The sequence below is a fragment of the Myotis davidii genome, unplaced genomic scaffold (genome assembly GCF_000327345.1).
Source record: "Myotis davidii unplaced genomic scaffold, ASM32734v1 scaffold520, whole genome shotgun sequence".
Taxonomy (NCBI): domain Eukaryota; kingdom Metazoa; phylum Chordata; class Mammalia; order Chiroptera; family Vespertilionidae; genus Myotis; species Myotis davidii.
In genome coordinates, this window is record NW_006292908.1 from 2,567,397 (window position 1) to 2,575,354 (window position 7,958).

Genomic DNA, 7,958 nt, shown 5'->3' on the forward strand with positions numbered 1-7,958 from the left:
TCCTTCCTTCCTTCCTTTTCTTTAACAAATACTGGTGCAAACCTACCGTGGAACCTGCCAGGCCCTGCTATAGGAAAGCTTTCTCGTTACTATGCTACCATCAGCATGTTAGACATGCGATATGTAGAATGCGGTTTTTGTTGTTCTGTGTGTGTTAAGATGGGACCAGATCATTAACAACCTGGTACTGTTTCTGGCCAGTTCTCTTGTTTGATGACCCTGAGAAGCTCTTTCTGCTTTCCTTTCCAAATATACCAAATGAAGAAGGCCGATCCCATCTTCCTCTTCACTGAGTGGCAGGGAGCTCTGCAAACACCCCCCTGCTTATATTCCTGTAAATTCTATCACCATAGCACTGGGATAGAAGTCTATTTACCACCAGCCATCGGGGCATTGACCTAATGAGCAGTCTGAGGTATCAGGATGTACAGACACCAGGACAGACAGGTTGTGTTGAAAGATGGTGGCACAGGGAGAAAAGAGGTGAGTCCATAGTTGCTGATACCTAAGACTTAGGACTGAAGTCACGGAGGTAAAAAGAGAGCTGACCTGCCACCAAAGCTGTGTTGATGTGTCCCCACCTTGCACCCCTTCACCCTGTATGTATGCTCTTCGCGGAACCCTGGGTAACCTAACTGTTATTGGTTCCATCTTTCTGTAGGAAGAAGAACTGAAGCAGGGAGTAAGTTATGTTCCCTACTGCAGGTCTTAACTAACAGTGGAGGGGCCTGCCGTCCTGCTGTTTTTCTCATTGCTTTTGCCTCTAATGTATGTTCATGCTTCAGTTTGGAAAGAGAGAAAAAAATCATACTAATTTGCTTCCTTTTCAATATAGTGCTTGAATTGAAATAAATTTAGCCCTTTTTATAACTATGGCTACTGTCAGCATCAAAAGAACTATTACACCTTTGAGAAGGGGAACAGATTGTAATTTGTGGGACACTTTTTAGATCTCCTGGGGGGTCTCAGTTTCAAACCAGCCTCATGCTTTCTGGGTTGTGGAGCAAACCCCTCTCCTAATAGAAAGGTGCCCATCACAGACGCTAAAGGCGCACTCGGTAAAGCCCACAGCACGCAGACGCTCACGGGGCGTCCTGTGATGCTGCGAATAACCAGTCAGTTTCCATTTTACTGAAAAGGCGTGGAACCTCTTTTTATAAAAAATTAGCCAACTCTGTCTCTTCTTATTGCATAATTCTCAAGTCCCAGTTCCCCACTGCTCACCAAAACGTATTCAATCTTTTGAGAGAAAGACGGGACTCAGTACTTATTCACGTCCCATTGTTTCATGCTCCCAAGCAGAATCCCTACCATGGGTGACAGTCATCTCAAAAGAATAGGACACCGTCAGCCTCCTGTGATCACTGAGGACAGGACCTTCCTGCCCTGGGAGCTCCCGGGGTTCTCACCTACATCGCTAGGAATAGGGACTCTGCAGCTCGCACTGCAGCCCAAACTCCTAAATGGAAACCCTGTGTCTCACCCTGCGGTTCAGAGGCCAGCAGAGGGAGCAGCATACTCAACCAGTAATAATAATCCAGTGGAAGCAAAACAAAGCAGCTTTCATTTCAAGTGCATGTACCAAGCTGTGTATGACAATACGCCCCGCCCCCCAGGACTATCAGAAAGTTTCACGTTCTTCCCATGGATCGATTAGAACCACAGCCTGTCCGATTTCAATCTGCCTTTTAATTCTTCTGTATTCTCTTTCCTATTATTCATTGTGTGTGTTTGTGTGTAACAAAGGATGTTTGCAAAATGCTGGACACATTTTTACCTTTATTCATTCCCCTGGTCTGTAAAAAAAAAAAAAAAAAGAACGAAAGAAAGAAGTGTAAAACAAATCTGTAATATCAGACAATAAAGACAATGTATTACATTCTTTTGTATTTTGTGGGGGAAAATTACTTTACTAAAACGAAAGTCCACTTTTCAGGAGAGGCAGTGCCCTGGGTGAAGGACACACATTGGCAGCCGGTATAATTGCCCATAAACGCAGACAGGGGGCGTTGCTATGTACTTCCAGCAGCACACGTGGGTCATGGTAGATAAACGGGCCTCACTGTGGCGCTTCCCTCTGCAAGCAGCCTCTTTTCTTTCCTGTCCCCTCCTTAGCATGTGCATCAGAAAAGGACGGAAGGGCCCAATAGAACCTCCCTCCTAGCGGAGGGAGAGGGCAGCCGTCTGTCCTTAACCTGTCAGCCTTGCTCTGTCCATTTCCCTCTGGGACTCCTCTCCCGTTTCCCAGGCAATGAACGCATTCTTCAGATGCTCAGTGGACCTGGGAGTCCATAAACCACTAGATGCAGAGTCAGGAAGTTCATATGCAGAGAGCTAAGCCCATAAGAGCATTGCTGCCTCCTCTCCTTCCTGCTCCTCCCCGCGGAGCCCCGGGCAGCTGCTGCGACTTGGAAAGGCAGCCAGCAGCGGGTGCTGCTGCCTGGGTACGTCAAGGCCATTGTGGCTAACACCCAGATGTCAGCAATGCCTTGTCTGCTTGGGGTGGGGGTGGAGGGGAGAGAGAGTTTGCATTTATTTGCTTTTCTACTCAAGCCCCTTTTTAAAAAAGGACCTGAAGTCGCTTAGAACAAATATCACATAAACAAGGACTTCATAACCTAGAACAATCAGAGAAGGCAAGAACAAATGCAGATGTGCTCATTCTAAGCGACAGGAGTGTTCTTCTGAGCTTGCTGACAGGGAGGCCAAAAAGGAAAACGGAATTGGCGGTGCTATTGGAAGAGAATCACTGGTTCTCAGGGGACCAGGTTTCTGTTGGCATAAAATGTCAACAGGAAGTCTTCACTCAGAGCTTTATGGGAAGAGCATGGACAGATGCAGTGGTAGCTTTCAGATGGCTGCTGCTTACGCTGGCCTTCAGGCAGGTTAAAGGCAGAACCTCACACGTCCCAATCCTGGAGAGGCCGTTCTACAAGGAATAAACAAATGCCATCCAAACACATTGACTTCTGGCGCATAAACTGATCGAGGGGAGAATTTAGAGGCTTTAGTCTGGCGTCTGCTTCTAAATCCTGACTTTGTTTATAAGCCTTTCCCCTTTGGGAACGTTCTCTTTGTAAAATCAGATTTAAGACACTGCACAGGACAAACTGTGCCGAGTGAATAACCTCCACTTGCTTTATCATCCGTCTGTGTGGTTCAATGTATTTTATTACACTGGTATTATAATTCCTACTTATATTTTCTTGTTCGAGGTAATGCATGAATTTATTCCCCTTGAGGAAAGAACATGATTTTTTTTCTAAATAGTGCCTGTAATATAACAACAATGATTATGATATGATAAGCAATAAATTATTTTTACAAAACTTGAATTGAAATTATCCTACCCTCTTTCTTCTTTGTGTATATTTAAGATTTATTGAAGGCATCATAAAAAGAACACTCATAAAAAGTTTAATAATGAAGGCGACTGGGGTATAATTTCAGTGGCGGTATGTATGTCCCAGGGTTTCTGGTATACTTCCAGCTCCAAATATTATGTCCCAATCTAAAACCAACTAAATTTGAGTTGAGAATAATCTCAATAACTTCTTAGAAAGATGACTGGAGTTAGACCTGAATTATCATGGTCCCAGCTCTTCTCCTGCAGTGGAAGGTCTTGAGTGAGTCAGCTAACTTCCTGGGAATTTATTTCAAACATACTGTAACAACATGGCCCACCAGGTTGTTGTATGGGTTTAAAGAGATAATGGACTTACCAGCACTTTGGAAAATACCATATGCATATTAGATATAAGTATGAATATATGTGTATATGCACACATATACTCATGGATATATGTAAACTCTCTCAATTGGCCCATACTTTACAAGCACACCCACACACAGGCACCCACTTTCCTCCTTACAGTTAAGTGTCTCCATCAGCGGAAGACGGTCAAATATCATTCCAGATTTCACCTCCTGCCCCCATTCCCTTCTCTATTGACAACTAGATGGCTTGACATCATTGTCACTTCGGTTCCTGCTACTCCCAGACATGCTATGGAACATGAACAAGCCAGAAATGACCAATGTTACCAGCTTAGGTCTCCCCTCTCTCTGTGTCCCTTGCTTTTCCTCTCTGGTGTGTGCTCTATGGAGGAGTGAAGCAATCAAAGGTGAAGGTAGGAGTATGGAGAATTCTTATCATAAATAATCAACCACAATATAAGGGCTAATATCTAGTGTTCATACTCTCCCAGAGTCTTCTCTCTCTCTCTCTCTCTCTCTCTCTCTCTCTCTCTCTCTCTCTCTCTCTCTCTCTCTCTCTCTCTCTCTCTCTCTCTCTCTCTCTCTCTCTCTCTCTCTCTCTCTCTCTCTCTCACACACACACACACACAGACACACACACATCCATTTTTAATATTAGGGATTGGTTAATTCTAGAAAAGTAAAATTTAGTTCAGGATAAAGTCTAGCTAGCCCCTTTTATGACATTGGAGGCCCCCAAACCAGGCCCCACCCCTTCCCAGCTTCATTCTCTCCCACCCCCCACAGTGAGCCTGGGGCTTTAACACACTGGCCTCCCAGTCCTACCTGCAATATCCCTCCCACTCCCATGCCTCGCTCATGATGCTCCACGGCCTGGAATGCTCTTCTCTTCCACCCAGACCTCCTCTTTCCTGCCTGGAAGTCTCTGCTGTGAGGGCCCAAGTCCAGTGATGCTCCTGCCAGACAGGTCAGAGTCAGTCACCTCGCCCGTGACCTCCCATCACACAGTGCACAACCATCCCCTGATAGTCCGCGAGTGTGTACTGGGAGAAAGGATGGAGAGAGGGTTGGAGGTAGCTAACCACCGCTCTACTCTACCTTCCCAGGCTACTAATAACACCAGGCCTGAGGAGGCTGTGTCCTCAGCCGCACCTGAGAGGTAGACTTTTCCAGTCGGGAGGAGGGCGACATGGTGCCACCCACTGCCGCCTGGCGGCCGTCCGCTGCCATCGCTCCGGGCAGGGCTGGTTCCGCAGTGAGGCACTGGGTCTCTTCCTTGAAACAGCCCTTTCTGGTGCTGAGTGGAAACCAAAACACTTCCTGCGGGGTCGGGGGGAGACCAGAAAATTTATGGATCTTGTCAGGCTTTTTAAAAAATTTATACAACAGCAAGTTGAGTGGATTCAGAGGATGGAGTATAGAAATGAATTTTTCATTTATTCTCTAGGAGGAGAGCTATTTTAAATTTCCAAGGATGATGTATGTTCTCCTTCTTCCATAAACCAACTCCCTTCTTGGGAATTTTAGGTCTATATATTGATCTGCATGGACCATCATCCCTTAAGTCTTGGCTCGATGAATCATTGGGTCATTTCCAGGAAAGGATGTTCACAGAGACTATTCAGCTAGCTCTCCTAGAGCTGTTAGCAGACACCCATGCTGCATGCCCAGGCCAGCGGCTGCCTTCTATAGAGGCCACTCCTGTGACCATAAGACCAGTAGTATCTGCTCTGCTGGTCTACCCCAGTGCCAGCCGGCCCCTGTCCTTTCCTAGTGGCCCTACAAAAGCAACAAAAGGAAGGCCAGAGCTGGGTACTATGCATCAGACTGGGCATTGCCCTCACCAAGAGAGATGGGGCCAGGAGCCAGGGCCCTCCCACCAAAGGCCCAGGTAAAGACTGGACAAGGCTTGGGTGTTGGGAGTTTCAGGAAGGATGCCGCTGAATCCTTTCTTCAGCATAGAATCCCCCACTAACATTCTGCACATAATCAGACGGCTTGAAATTGCACCAATTAGAGATTCACTTGGGAGATAGTTGCTGAGTCATTCACACATTGGCGTCAGATTCCTTGGGTTGTTTTTCCCTTAAAGCGTAACTACAGTCAATTATTTTTCTCTCAAAGGAGTTTTGAAGGAAGGAAGCAGGCAGAGAGAAGTGGGGAAAGTTGGCCTTGGAGACCAGGCATTAAGTGGGGAGAGGTGGGACTGGGACTGCCTCAGACAGACACAGAGAGCAGAGAGCTCAGTGCGTGAGGAGCAGGGGAGAACATCGCTGGAGAGAAGGGTCTCAGAGTCAGGAAGGTGCGGAAGGCCAGGCACCGTGCCCCGAGGGGAGGGGGCGTCCCCGAGCAGCCTGCACTGGAGAGCCTGGTGGAGCAGGTGTGATCAGGGCTGCCGTACAGTACAGCCCAGGATAGCCATTAACATACTGAGATGCAGGCCCGCGGCCCCATAGCTGAAATGTCCCAGGTTTTAGAAATACCATACCCTACAGATACCGTATAAATAGCCTCACGTCAGTTATGAAACAACACATGTTGCCCTTTGGATTTCGAATTAGCAGATAAGAGATCGCGGACCTGGATTTCTGTACTGAGTGGAAACCAGCACAAAGGCTGTCCTGCCGCCCTGGGCACGCACACGGCGCCCCATGACCCCTCAAGTGAAGGTCATTGCCTGGCCCAGCAGGAAGCCGTAGGCCCTGCTCCCACACAGCGTGCTGGTGGGTCTGTGTGCTGTGCCTTCCGGCCCTCGGGGGGCTAAGCCTTCCTACCTTTGTGAAAATGGGGGGAAGCATGTGATGGTTGGTCACAGGGCCCACTTTCCTGAGCAGCAGCTGCGGTGCCAATTATTGCCTCTGAGCCTCAGTTTGCTAGCCTGAAAAATGGGAATAATATCTCTCACTTGGCTGTGAGGGGGACCCATTGAAGTAGTTGGGATCAACTGCAAATTGTTCTTTGAATATAAGCTACCATCATTCATAACACTGATCATCCGGAAAATGAAACCAAAACAAAAATGTATGGAAAGGTGCTTTGTTTTGTGAATTACATACAAAGTGGAGTTGTATTGTTACTGTGAGCCTCCTACCCCAGGAGAGGGTCTGGTTCCCAGAGTTGAGAGGGTAACCTGTGCTGCGTAGCTAAGAGAAGCCTCCTTCCTTCCACCCTCTGTCCTACTTTGTCTCCAGCCCCCGTTCCCCGCTATGGCTGGTTCCTTAGTGAGGAGGACAGAGAAGGAAGGCAGGGAGCACTTGAAATGGATGCACCTGAGGGGTTGCCAGGGGGAGGCAGCCCTCGAGGCAACTGACCCCCATCTGCCTCCATTAGCCTATCCAGGTCCCTGCAGCCTAGGGCAGTCAAGAGCAGCTGGGCTCAGACACCTGCCCAGACACTCTGGCTTCATCTCCTGGGCAATTCTTGGCACAGCACCCCCGGGACTCTGGGAGCCACATGTGCACATTTAGAGCAAAGATACCTCCTGCAGCGGCCCGGGCAGAATCAGGGATAGACATGAAAACCCCGGATCCCTGGCAAAGCATGGCTCCTCTGTGAAGTCATTTATTAATGGCCTGGGAGGCGGGGAGGGACCGTGGTAGCTCAGGAGCAGAAGTTTCATGGTGATAAGATTGAGTTGCCAGGTTTGCTGGGGAAAAGCAGACCCGTCCCCAGCGGGCTGGGGCCAGCAGGCTGCCAAGCATCGCACGCAGGCAAACTCCTCTTCCTTGGGCCCGGACAGACCATTCCCAGGTACGGCTGAGAGTGAGCGAGTGGAGTCCTCGGCCCGTTGGGCGTCAATGTCCTCTGTTCTGTTGTGCTTCGTTTCGTGATGCCGGGTTGTTCTCAATGTATAGATTGGACTTGTGTGTGTTTGACGCTGAGCCCTGGCAAGCTAACAGCATGGCATTGTACAGGGCCGATGTGGTGTGTTTCAATTGCAAGAGGCTGAACCTACAACACAGATCCCAGTGGAATATTCCAGAGCACTGCTCTCTGGGTGCATGCCTTGGGGTTTGAAATGGGTTGCTGGTGAACCTCTGGGCCTTGCATGGCAGAGCCCTCACTCTCCCCGACCGGACCCCCAGACTGAGCTGGGATGTGTGGGAGCTCCTAATCTGCTGTGTATGTTCTGAGGGTCTCCTTGCATTTTCTTAATCGTGAGTAACTGACTTCCTTTGTAAACTAATTATTAAAGAGACCTCACTGCAGAGACAAAAGCTGCGAGGCTCAAGGTGTGACTG

The 7,958-nt window shown here is 48.4% G+C and overlaps 1 protein-coding gene across 1 annotated transcript in view; it reads left to right on the forward strand.

The window, feature by feature from the left end:
* The window catches only part of DTNA (dystrobrevin alpha), a 292,781-nt gene that overhangs the window by 267,612 nt on the left and 17,211 nt on the right, over nucleotides 1-7,958 (forward strand). The gene's annotated exons all lie outside the window — the stretch shown is intronic.